Source organism: Lissotriton vulgaris, chromosome 3_1 (genome assembly GCF_964263255.1).
Source record: "Lissotriton vulgaris chromosome 3_1, aLisVul1.2, whole genome shotgun sequence".
NCBI lineage: Eukaryota > Metazoa > Chordata > Amphibia > Caudata > Salamandridae > Lissotriton > Lissotriton vulgaris.
Window position 1 is genome coordinate 1,803,193,844 of NC_141689.1, and position 14,073 is coordinate 1,803,207,916.

Consider the following 14,073-nt stretch of genomic DNA (forward strand, 5'->3'; position numbering starts at 1 on the left):
TGAGTTCTATGTATGTTAGGAAGACACTTCTTTATTCCAGGTCCTCAGTGAAGAAGTGGCCATCCGTCTCTAATTATCCGAGTCCATATTAGCTTGATCAAAAGATCCATCAGAGAACCGTTATGGTAAAGTGACTTGGATTGAATTCAGTGATGCTGTGTTTTATGAGCCAAACTCTGAGATATTGAAGATTTGTGGTAGCTGAGGTTGTATGCATATGTAGGTTGAGGAACAAAGAAAAAATATATTTTATATGTGATTCCGCTGGAACAGAGCCAACCAATAGGTGGACTCTAAGCCCACTGAAGGTTAACAATATGTCTTGCAAATAACAGTGCATGCAGTGTCTGGTAGACGAGACTTAAAAAGATATGGAATGAACTTGAGAGATCATACACTAATGCAAGCCTTCTCCTTCACTTTCCAAATGATCCGGGGAGGATTTTTATGAGCAATGACTGAGAGCCCGCATAAAAGTTGTGAAACCCCTGTGGGCCATAGCTTATGGAAATAGATTGGGAACCTTCAACCTCTCCTTAAACTGTTTTTGAACAGTACTAAAAGTTACATCTTGAATGTATACAAATATGAAATAATGAACATTGCGACTGACAATAAATATACAGGACCTACAATTTTACGAGACTCTTTGTACAAGGGTGTATATGATTTACATTATTTTTTAAACTGAACATTCTTTGAAATACACACCAACAGAAGCCATCAGCCGGTTGCAGCCCAGGTCAAGTTGGAACTGGTCAGCTTGGCTCTTCCAAGAAAGTGGATTTCTTGCAGCTCCTGTAGCCTTACATGAGATAAGCCAACTAGCCCTTGGAGTTCAAATTTTAGTCCTGGGTACAAGCTGGAGCAGGTCCAGCACATACGATTCTCTTCACAGGTAACAACAGTAGGTGTACTCCTCCTACTGTCTTTTACAGGTCCTGTAGTGTTCTGAAGAGTGTTCCCAGGGGTACCACATTTATGCCTGGCACTAGCTGGTGGGTGATGGTGACTCCTGTCCCATCCCTAACCAATAGAGAAACATTTTCCTGGGGTAACTCTCTCCAATTTTGCAGTTGTTCCTCTGTGCCCTACTTTAAACAGTCCCAGAGTGCCCCTCTCTACCTAAATTCAACATGGCAGAAGAGGTGTGACCAGGGAAATGAGCAAACCCTCATGAAGGCATCCTTGAGTAACTGGTGCTCAGGTAAAGAACTCCAATACCTTCGGGTCGAGTTCGCACTATATAAACTGCAACAACAACAAAAAACTTCCACTGTGATCACTCAAAACGAGTTCTGAGGGTATCTCCTCTCCCACTGAGATTGTTGCTGGCGAGGGGCGTGGCTGAGCCGAACATCGAGATGGCCACATGATTCCTCGGCTCCGCCAACCAAGCCACTAATCCGTCAACTATCCGCATACCATCAGCGAAATTGGGGCTTACCTGATGCAATTGCAACCGGAAGGGAAGTGGTGCCGATTTCTGCCTTCCGTGACAGGAGGGGTGGCGTGGAATGGCTGCGTCGAGACCAGCGACATTGGAGCCTGGGAGCTGCAGCGCGGTCCGGCGGCTGGGGCTGCTCTGAGCCATGCAAGACCTGTGCCGAGATTGCCACCTGTCCCAGAACTGTGAAATATTTGCGGGCCTTCTCCTGGCTGCCTTCGGCGGTGATCCTTAGGCGGCTGCTGTCGTCGTCTACATACCGTAGCTTGCTGGGGGCGGGTCATTGGCCCCACAGCGCGAGGACGTGCTGTGTGCCGTGCGGGTGTTGGCGTGCCCGGCGGCCTCTCAATCCAGCCCCAGTCCAGCGTTCTTTGCTGCCTGCAACACAGGAGGAGAGAGCATAGTGCGGGCGGGGCCCCGGGACAGCCGAAGTCAGTGTTGAGGTCGTCGATTGCTGTGCAGCCTGGGCAGCATCTCAGTGCTTCAAGTACCTGGGAGGTACTGAACTGCTGCCATAGTGTTAATACGCTGCCAAAGGAGTCCTGCAACAACGAGTTTGTACCGGGGCACAATACAGAGGCGGGAAGGGCTTGAAATATTTACCAGTGCTTGAAAGCCCACAACGCACGTGCCTGCTAGCTCTGGGGCTGCACTGGCCCCCTGTGGCTGTCCAGGACTATCCACTCATGGCCTGTGTGGCTGGCTTTGGGGCTATTGCCAGGAAGAGTATTGACCTTTGCTGTCCAGCTCCCGTGGTGCAGATCCCCTTTCCCCTGCTATGGACTATGATGCGCTGCTGAGGAGTGTTTTCCCACTGGCCCTAATACGCACTTGGCGCTACTCAATCATTGGTGGACTCATCGCGAAGGTAGCCTGTGGCGCGTCTTGCCACGAGGTAGCCGTTGGTGCACCATCTGCACCTGCCACGTATGGTAGCCGGCCAGTGAGTTCTATCGGAGGGTTTCGCTGCAATCATGGCAGGAGGTCGCAGTTCAAAAGCAGCTCTTCAGGCCAAGCTCACAAAATACGCCTGGGACGGGGGACCGGGTGCGAGTCCCAAGGGAGGGCAGGCCGTGTCTGACAAGTCTGAGTCGAGGGAAAACAAAAGGAACCAACTCTGCAGGATATCCTGGAAGCCATCACTACGGTCCGCACGTCCTTGGAATCGCGCATGGACACGGTGTCTCTGAGGTGGCCCTCATTAGAGAAGACATGCGATCAATGAATTTGAGCCTCAAGGATGTAGAAATGAAGGCGACCTCCCTGGTGGATGGCACGTCAGAGTTGCAAAGGAAGGTGGACGCCCTGCAGACGCACGCTGCGAAGCTTGAAGCGCAGTTGGATGGCTACGAAGGGGTTCTAGGTGTAATAATGTCGGCATAATTGGGGTCCCAGAACGAGCGGAGGGACCTTCGGTGGATCTCTTCGTGGAAGTGCTGATCACTACTTATCTCAAGCTGCGGGGACTCTCCAACTTCTTCTCGGTGGAACGGGCGCACCGGGTGCAAGGCAGGTGGCCGAAACCTGGGAACCCCCCCCGCGCGTCCGCTCCTGGCCCGGATCTTCAATTTCCACGACAGAGATGTTATCCTGCAGTGTGCTTGATCCGCCCCGCCAATGGAATTCCAAATCACTTTCTTCCCGGACTTCACCCTCAAGGTACAAAGGCAACGGCGGAGCTTCCTGGAAGTCAAAAAGGCGCTCCGTGACAAAGACTTGAAGTATGCGATGATGTTTCCGGCCAAGTTGAGAGTAGAATCGGAGGGTAGATCCTGGTTTTTCACCACTCCGGAGGAGACCTGGACTGGATCAAGGGATGGCGCACAGCGGGCAGCCGTAACAACCAGGGCCGGGTTGTGAGGATGGACAGCGACACCCACGCTTCAGGTGGTGGCTCACCGCCGCAGGACTTGAGCGAAGCGGCGGGCGGTGCCGAAGTATTGGTCTGTATGTTTTTCCCTGGTGGTACAGGACCGGTCCGTTTGGATGGTGGGTGGTGGGGATAGATTTTTCTCTGTTATAAAGGTAATTCTTTGTTCCTCAAGGTTATTTGCCATGGATGGTTAGACCGGACTGACCTCCCCAAGTTTTGCTGTTCCCCATTTGGACAATTGGGGGTTGTAGACTGTCTTCTGATGTCGTGGTTGCTGTTTTTATTTTTAATGTAATTGCGATAGACATTTCTTGTGATTGTTGAGATTGCAACCCTTTCCTAAAATGATGGGCTCAGCCCGGCTGCATGAGCACTGTATGAATGATCAGTATTCCTTTCCTTGAAGAGAAGTGAAATGTGTTCGGGTGCGCGGAGGATTGTGGGTAGGCTGCTGCCCCCATCAACCATGATAGTCTTTTGTTGCCCCGGGTGGGAATGTCAGGTATGACTTTGTTGACTCTCTTTCCTCATTCTTGCCTGTTTCCCTGCCCATTCACCGGTTGTTTTTCGTGGTTTTTTTTTGGCATGTTACTTTCGAGTGGTCTAGTGAGCAAGACTCAGCAGACAAGGTACTTGTGGCTGTCTTAGTGGCAATAGTATTCATGATTGCAGGGACATCCTCCCCTCCCCCCCCTGGCTGTGTTCTTCAGGTGGGTACCCTATATCCACGACATCGGGTGACAGGCACCATGAATAGACAGAAAATCACCCTGTTATCCTGGAATGTGAATGGGCTGGGTGACAAAGTCAAATGAGGGGTGGTTCTCCAGTTCCTGAAGCGGCACTGACCTGACGTCATCCTTTTGCAGGAGACCCATCTGCTGGGTAGCGGTTGTCAGGCCCTGTTTCGGTGGGGATTTTAGATGGTTGCTCATTCTGCCTTTGGTTCTGGTTCTCGGGGGTGGGCATCTTGTCCGCAAGTCCTTCCCCTTGACTGTTAACAAGGTCCACACGGACCCCCTGGGCAGATTTGTGGCGGTATCCAGAGTATGGGAGGGGGCTACTCTCAGGTATCGGTGTATGTCCCGCAGGGCCTACACACACAGGCATTTATTGACCTTGGTGATCTTCTCCTGAACCTACCTGACGGGAGACTGTTGTTTGGGGGAGACTATAATGCTATTGTTTTTGATACCCTGGATTGCTGGCCCCGGAAGGACCTGCCGACGTCACACAAATGCATACCTAGCTTTCTGGGGGCTATGGGCCTGGTGGTTGATGTTTGGTGGTACTTTCATCCTAGCGAGCTTCAATACACGCATCTCTCGGGCCCCATGGTAACATGTCACGTTTCAACTATATACTCACCCTTACGATTCAGATCCATACAGTCAAAGAGATTAAACACTTGACGAGGGGAATTTCGGATCATTCACCTGTGCTGTGCAGGGTGGAAGTGGGGGAGCCCACGGTTGGCCGAGTGGCACTGCTCAACCCCTGGTATCTCACTATTCCCTCAGTTAGGGACAAAATATTGGGCGAAACTGACCTCTACTATCAGAGGAATCAGGGTTCCGTCAGCTCACTCCGTTTCCCTTTGGGAAGCTTACAAGACCGTCCTTCGGGGGTAGCTCTGGGACAGATTGCTGGACAGCGCAAAGAAAAAGCTGCGAACATGGTGCACTTAGACGCGAAGATCCTGGCTTTGGAGCACGAAGTTCAAACGCAGGATTCGGAAGAATCGCGTCATAGGCTCCAAACTAATAAAAGAGTTTTCTGATCTGGCCACTGATGCGGCTAGGGCACAATACAGGGCGACTCTCAGCAGGATCTATGATGTAGGCGATAAGGCAGGCAAATTGCTGGCATGGTTGGATTGTAGAGAGGAGGCGAGGCAAGTGGTGGTGGAGATAACACCGACCAACATTCGCGAATTACCGCACCACAAGCCATTGCAGACGCAGTTGGGCAACACTACCAATCCCTATATACTTCCAACACGATCTACTCTGAGGAGGAGGCTGTACGTTATTGCCATGCCGACCCTTAGTGCAGAGGACAGCTCCGTTCTGGAGCGTGACCTAACGGTGACCGAAGAGGAAAAGGCCATCCATGACTTGCAGGGGTGGAAGGCGTCAGGTCCCAACTGGATCCCCATAGAACTATTTAAGCTGATGGCGAATATTAATGCCACTTATCTCACTGATATGTTTCGGGGAGTAAAGAGACTGGGATCCTTCCTGAAGACCATAGACTGGCCACCATTATCGTCATTCCACAAACCGGGCAAACCTGCAGATCAGTGTTCTTCGTACAGACCCATCTTGTTACTAAATTGCGAGGCTAAAATCCTTGCGAAAGACCTCGCCACTCGTCTGTTGCAGGTTCTTCCCACCCTGATCGACCAGCACCATCCGGATTTATGCCGGCAAGAAACACATCTCTTAATCTCCGCCGACTACATGGAGTAATTTGTAGAGCAGATACTATCAGAGAGGACGTTGTGGTGGTATCCCTCGATGCTGCATCGGCATTTTATACCATAGAATGGCCCTACATGTTCGCGGTGCTCCATAAACTAGGCTTTGGCTCGGAATTTATTAATTGGGTGCGCCTTCTATATTGCCAACCGTTGGCACGGGTGGTCGTCAATAATCGTAAGTTACCTGTTTTTTCATTGGGAAGGGGCAGCAGGCAGGGATGTCCCCTATCACCTCTCCTCTTTGCTTTGGCCTTGGAGCCCCTGGCGGCGTTGATCCGCTGGGACCCGTCTATCAGGGTCCTGCGATGGGCTCACGGCTGGGAGGACCATATATCCTTTTATGCGGATGACATCCTGCTTTATCTTGCCTCCCCGACGAAATCACTTTTTGTGGTGATGGACATATTTCATATCTTTGGTAGATTTTCAGGATACAGGATCAATTGGTCCAAATCTGTGCTCTAGGTCCTCCATGGACAAAAACCCCGAATTCTCTGGAATTGTCAATTGACCGAAGCCGTTCAAATATCTGGGTATATGGGTGTCCAAACGTTTCACTGACAAAATTTCGACCACCAAAATATCAACCTACAGAAATATCGAGTCCAAAATATCGAGGGCAAGAATATCGACATCCTATCTACAACATGGTAAGTACAAAAATATCGAAAAAATAATATCGATGTTAAAAATATCGATGTTAAAAATATCGTTTTTTTTTCTTTTAAAATATAATTGTAAAATAAATTAAATAACACTAATAAATATAATATACATAGTTATAAGTATCTAATAATGTTTAAACTTAATAAATAATACATATATAATAATAATGCATTAATTAAATATATACTGTAAATATATAATATATATATTCTGAACAATATGTTGTAATAATTATTTTACTAACTTATAAATTATTAAAATATATTCAAATTTACTAATACATTTACAAACATAAAACAATAATATACATAAAATGTACAAAACATAAAAAATTAAATATACTTTAATATTTTTACAAATAATTATATAAAATGTTGGATAGCGTAGGGGAAAAAATTACTATTCCCACTCCAGAGAGTGCAACAGTAGGGAAAGCTTTGGATAGTGTAGAGTTAAAAATTACTATTTCCACTCCAGATAATGCAACAGTAGGGAAAGCGTTGGATAGCGTAGGAATATAAATTACTATTCCCACTCCAGAGAGTGCAACAGTAGGGAAAGCGTTGAATAGCGTAGGAGTAAAAATTACTATTCCCACTCCAGAGAGTGCAAAAGTAGGGAAAGCATTGGATAGCGTAGGGGTAAAAATTACTATTCCCATTCCAGAGAGTGCAACAGTAGGGAAATCGTTGGATAGGGTAGAGGTAAGAATTACTATTCCCACTCCAGAGAGTGCAACAGTAGGGAAAGCGTTGGATAGCGTAGGAGTTAAAATTACTATTCCCACTCTAGAGAGTACAACAGTAGGGAAAGCGTTCGATAGCGTAGGGGTAACAATTACTATTCCAACTCCAGAGAGTGCAACAGTAGGGAAAGCGTTGGATAGCGTAGGAGTATAAATTACTATTCCAACGCCAGAGACTGCAACAGTAGGGAAAGCGTTGAATAGCGTAGGAGTAAAAATTACTATTCCCACTCCAGAGAGTGCAACAGTAGGGAAAGCGTTGGATAGGGTAGAGGTAAAAATTACTATTCCCACTCCAGAGAGTGCAAAAGTAGGGAAAGCGTTGGATAGCGTAGGAGTAAAAATTACTATTCCCACTCCAGAGAGTGCCTCAGTTGGGAAAGCGTTGGATAGCGTAGGAGTAACAATTACTATTCCCACTCCAGAGAGTGCAACAGTAGGGAAAGCGTTGGATAGCGTAGGGGTAAAAATTACTATTCCCACTCCAGAGAGTACAACAGTAGGGAAAGCGTTGGATAGCGTAGGGGTAACAATTACTATTCCAACTCCAGAGAGTGCAACAGTAGGGAAAGCGTTGGATAGCGTAGGAGTATAAATTACTATTCCCACTCCAGAGAGTGCAACAGTAGGGAAAGCGTTGGATAGCGTAGGGGTAAAAATTACTATTCCCACTCCAGAGAGTACAACAGTAGGGAAAGCGTTGGATAGCGTAGGAGTAAAAATTACTTTTCCCACTCCAGAGAGTGCATCAGTAGAGAAAGCGTTGGATAGCGTAGGGGTAAAAATTACTATTCCCACTCCAGAGAGTACAACAGTAGGGAAAGTGTTGGATAGCGAAGGGGTAACAATTACTATTCCAACTCCAGAGAATGCAACAGTAGGGAAAATGTTGGATAGCGTAGGGGTTAAAATAACATACTTATAAATAAAATCTCTTTATTTAAATAATGATATAAAGTATTTAAAAAATTTAAACCATATACAATACATATACATAATTATAAAAAACATGATCACCTAAATATATTTAAACAAAAAAAATATAATAAAATACCATTTTATAATATTTAATTACCAATTACTAATTATTTAACAATTAAAATTTTTACAAAACAATCATTTAAAAAAAATTATTACTTAATTACATTTACATTACTTCGACCATATTCCCCTATAAACCCACTACGCACAACAAAACACATTTATATATTTATAATTTAATTAAAATGATTTACCAATCCATTATAATTAATTACCAATTAATTAAAAATAATTACCAATTATTTAAATTTAATTTATAATTCCAACTAATGATTAATTAATTATACATAATTAAATAACTTCCCACCCTATTCCCCTATAAACCCACAACCCGCTATAAAACATATTTATCAATTAATCAATTAATTAAAATGATTAACCAATTAATTAAATTTAATTACCAATTATTTATAATTAATTAATACTAACTACTAATTATTAATCAATTTAACATAATTAAATTACTTCCCACCCTATTCCCCTATAAACCCACAACCCGCTATAAAACATATTTATCAATTAATCAATTACTTGAAATGATTAACCAATTAATTAAATTTAATTACCAATTATTTATAATTAATTAATATTAACTACTAATTATTAATCAATTTAACATAATTAAATTACTTCCCACCCTATTCCCCTATAAACCCACAACCCGCTCCGGTACTAAAACATATAATTAACTTATAAATAAATGTATTAATATATATATATGTAATACACATATAATAGTACTTATTTTAATTACTTAAGTAAAACATATAACACATACATAATAAAAAACAACTGAAATAATACAAATATCGATATTAGTGTAATCGAAATTAGTAACATCGATATATATGCTATCGATATTACTAACTTCGATATTACTTACATCGATATTAAGTATTTCGATATTACTTACCTTAGGGTCGATATTCTGTCCAACGATATTCTTGACTTCGATATTCTGCACCTTCGATATTCTAGACACGATATTTTGGTACATCGATATTTCTAACTCGATATTTTGACTGTGTACCTGTCCGAACACCTGTCTTTATTCTATGAGACAAACCTCCGACCTCCTCTCACGTCCCTTAATTCGGATGTCCAGCACTGGAAATCGCTCCCTCTAACGCTCCAGGGTTGTGCAACACTATTTAAGATGATGTCACTTCCCCGACTCTTATATGCGCTACAAAATACACCAAATTCCGGTAGCAGCTTCATATTTCAAGGAAATAGAGTCTTTGGTGTGGGAATTGCTATGGGAGAGGAACCCCCCCCCCCCCTGCATTGCCACGCAGAAACTCACGTTGGGGTGATTTGACTGCGGAATTGGACTTCCAGATATGAAACAATATAACTGGGCTTCACAGCTCGTTGCTGTCAACCAATGCCGGTAAAGGCGTCACGATGACCCAGCCTTCCGGATAGACCGTTGGCTCCTACCCGGTGGCGGCTTTGAGGGGGCGATGTATAGTAAATCTCCAATATCCGTCCTGTCCGGACCTACTAAACATGCTGTGCACGTGTGGAAAGACGCTACCAGGAATTTGGGTTGGGAGGGTAAACTCACCAGAGCCACATCACTCTGGCACTGTGACCGGTTGGGTCGATTATCGCAGTAACGGGGATTCGACAAATGGGAAACCATCGGCATCTCCAGAATTGGGGACCTATGGAGATTGGGTGAGGTCATACCACTCTCCCACTTGCAGCAAGAATATGAAATGGCCGATTCCTAACAGTTTCGATATCTCCAGATCAGGCATGCTTTGCTCGCAGCTATCCCAAGAGGGACTGACCCCCCCTGAGTCCTCTCCTCTGGAGGACAAGATTTTGGATAGCGATTTGCCAGAAAAGGATATATCCCTTATATACAGAAAACTCATCAACAATATTCCGGATCCCCTCCTCCTCCTCATTTGTAAGTGGGACCACGATGTGGCTGGGCTGGATGACGAGGAATGGCGGGCTGCAGTGGCGTCTCCGCGGGAGGTCGCCGTCTCTTCTAGGTTTTGATTGGTCCAATTCAAAATCCTTCACAGAACATACTTGTCTGGACCCTCTCTAGTCCATATGGGATATGCTTAAGACTCTAATTGTGTCCGGCACTGCTGACAAGAGGGCACCTTCATACACACACTATGGGAATGTGTAACAATACAGAAATATTGGGCGAAGGTGGTACGTATGATGGAAGAGGCGTTGGGACAGCAGATACCATGTAACATAAAACTGATTTTGCTGAACATCTGGGACCCCACGAACCTCAGTGCTAAAGAGAGACTCTGGGTGGCTCTGGGATTCAAAGTGGCCAAGCGTAATATTGCACGTCTCTGGAGGGCCCGAACCCACCCAAAATTTGCGACTGGGCCAAAGACATGGACTGGTGTATGGTGTTGGAGATGCCTATCTATGTCTCGAGGGGGTGCCCGACGAAATGGTCACAAATAGGAGGGTCACGGAACACTTTTCGGGGGGATATATGTGAACCACCCAGGAGAGGGGAGGAGAGTGCTGCTGTAATGGTATCATTTGTGATTTTTGACGATATTTGTGATGTACTGTGCCATGAGATACTGCTGCTTTATTAGTGTGCCTCACAGACCTTTTGATCATTGTGGGGCCTTCTTCAATAAAAAGAATTATAAAAAAAAAATAATTGGTGCTGGCTGGCTAGGAGGATAATAGAGGGGACAGACCCATGTGTGAGCTACATATGCCAGTGGCATTGTAGGCATCCTTTCAAGATGTGCAATGGGCTGGGCATACTTCCCAGGCCTTCCGGTCGGGGAAAGGTCAACGTCACCAAACACCCAAGGTATGTGTCTCAGCTCTGGGAGACTATTCACGCCTCATTAAGGAGCTATTCAGCTCCTGGGTGATGGTTGAAAGCTCAGGCAAATGGCCTTGCCGATTCTTCAGGCAGACTAAAGCAGTGCTTAATTTGCACAGCCAACTTACTGATGGGAGGCCTGAAGTCATGGTATGCATGGTCACTTTAGTGATGGCACAATGATTGCCGTAGGCCACCAGTGACATTTAACTTACAGGACCTGGGAACACTTTGTACCATATACTAGGGACTTGTAAGTAAGCCAAAAATGTAAATTAGGAGTATAAACAATGTTACCTATTTTGGGGGATACAGCACCTACACTGAGCACTGGACAGCTATGGCTGGGTTCAAACTGTCATGGCATGGTGAGTAGAAAAACGATGGATTTACAACCAGATCTCTGTATTCTGTCCATCAACTGTTGTTTTTGCACACATCAGCTGTGTCTTAGTGTGCAGATTCCAAAAACCAGCAATAAAATCTATTAAAAAGTGTGGGTGAACACACAAAAATGGCAGAAGTCAGCATTTTCCAACACTCTTCATTTGTACAGAGGTGGTAAACCTTACAGTATATTTTAAACCAAACAATTATTAAATTATAAGATGGTCCTCTAGATAATGACTTTTCAGTCTTGTAAAAATATTCCTACTCGCCTTGTTTATCTTGATCTCATGCATACTGTCTATGGTTTATCATGACATAAATAGCACAATAAAAACACACCATTTGATTGAACAGCCAGCACTCTCCCAGAAAGACATATAGCATAATTATTTGTAGGTGAGCTAAAACTATGTTGTCCATCATACCTGACTGAAAATATATGGATGATGCCAGATTCAACAAGCTTTCATATTATTTATTTAACTACAGTAATAGTATTCCTACAAGTAGCGCTCTGCCTCACTACAAGGGGAACATGATAAATAAATGCCCCCCAGCTGCAGGCCTCATATGAATTGGGATTTCCCAATATTTGACGCCTTCAATATATCAAGTCTTTGGAACGTTCACAGAGATGGCGGTATTACTCCAACTTGATCCTCAGTAGATCTGATGAGCTGCCAATCGCCGTCATCAAACTGAGAAATGTCCCGGGACGTCTACCGTAATTCACCTAGTGCAGTGCACGGGTTTGAAAGAAACGCGAAGGACACTGACGACTGGACAGGAAGTGCACAGGAAATGCTGACCCCGTGTGTTACAAGTCATGATACAGTTCAGAGGGTGGCAAGGAGGACACCAACAGCTCTACACACAGCAACGTGAAACAGTAGCTTGTCAACGTGCATCACATGTAAGCCCGCCCACAACAATTCCAGCACTGGGACAAGAGCAGGACATACATTCACTTTACTTTTTGGCAGGGGGACCCTACAGGGTATGTAGTCACACCTTTTGGTTCACATCCTACCAATAAATGCCATCTTCCAAAAGCTACTGCATGTAATGCAGCGCTACTCTGGAAATAATTTCTAACACCATAACATCTGTCCCTGAAGTACAAAATCATACATATACTCGACAGTGGGGCCCATGACACCGCGAGTCACTCAAAAAATACTTCCATCCTACTTCATGGATCCGTGAAATTCAAAGGAGATCTGCTGTATCATAGTGGAGTGTCTAAACTAAAACTGGATATTTACACTATTTACACCTGCAGTTTAAATGAGCATACCATGGTTTTATCAACAAAACATTTATTTAGACACGCCACCACTAAGGTTGACGGATCTGCTAGTAAAAAATTAGGCGTAGGAAAATTTAAAACCAGCTCAATTCTCCATTTATCTAATTTTTGTTAAGAGCAAATTCAACATGTCTAAACGGTTATTCACTTTATTTATTTTTCTTTATTTCAAAAATGACATTTAAAGAATAAGAATTTATTTCGGACAATTAATTTCATTTATTTCAGAAATTCAAAAATAGACATTTATTTTAATTTAGAAATGCAAGTATTAGCAAAAGACAGATAGCTCCCTAACTCATTTTCTCCTATTTCCCTAACGTCCCTGACTAATAGCCTCACCTAAAGTTCAGATCTCATTCAGAAGAAATAGAAAATTATTCAAAGTCTTACATCCCAGGAAAATCAGCATTCCGAAAGCATCTCTTGAGGAAATCGAAGAGAAGTTTTTTTCTTCAATAAAATCAGCACTTTTCATACCACTTTCACGAGTGTTGATTGGACAATTTTGGGGTGGATGAGCATCATCTCATCATCATAATATTAATTTTCCTTCCGTCTGCAAGTTTCTAATGGGTCCATTGTTTGGGCCAAGTCTGGCCTAGTCCTGTTCTCCATTCGCAACTTTGCTGGATATTCTCACGTTCTGAACCATTGTGCTCATCATTTTGGCAGCCATCTATACTTCCAGGCCACGTTGTCCTTGAACCGCAGTCACTCCAGGCACAAGCAGCTCGCATTCGGACTCGGATTATGCTCGCGCATGCGTACTTCTTTTATAGCCACAATATTCGAGTGACTCCATTTTCTTTTAGGCCTCACGAGTTGAAAATGGAAACTATCCCCTTTCTAAGGATTTCCCTATTAGTAGTTACCTAGCGAAATAGCCACATTTAAGCATGTTATACTCACTTATCCTCGCGTTTTGCAACAAAATACGTCAACAAAAAGCACATTTATGCTGCATTCCTTCATCTTGAAGCTGCTTATTAGTTTAGGACATGACAGAATCACAAAATTAGTTAATTATGATGGCAACATAAGAATAATTAGTTTCCCACGTGTGTCTGTGTAGGTGTAACTTTTATTCTAAGTTGGGTAATTTCATGCGTCACTCAGTTAGTTTAAATTATGATTATGGAAGTATGATTTCACAAGGGTACACAAAATTTTGTTTCTCCGCCTTGCTCCATCACATGGCACCAGGGCAGAGACACTGGAGGCCTGTGTACCCCTCTTTACAACTTCTGAAGCAGTGGTGTAACAATTGCCTCTTCAGCCCGCTGT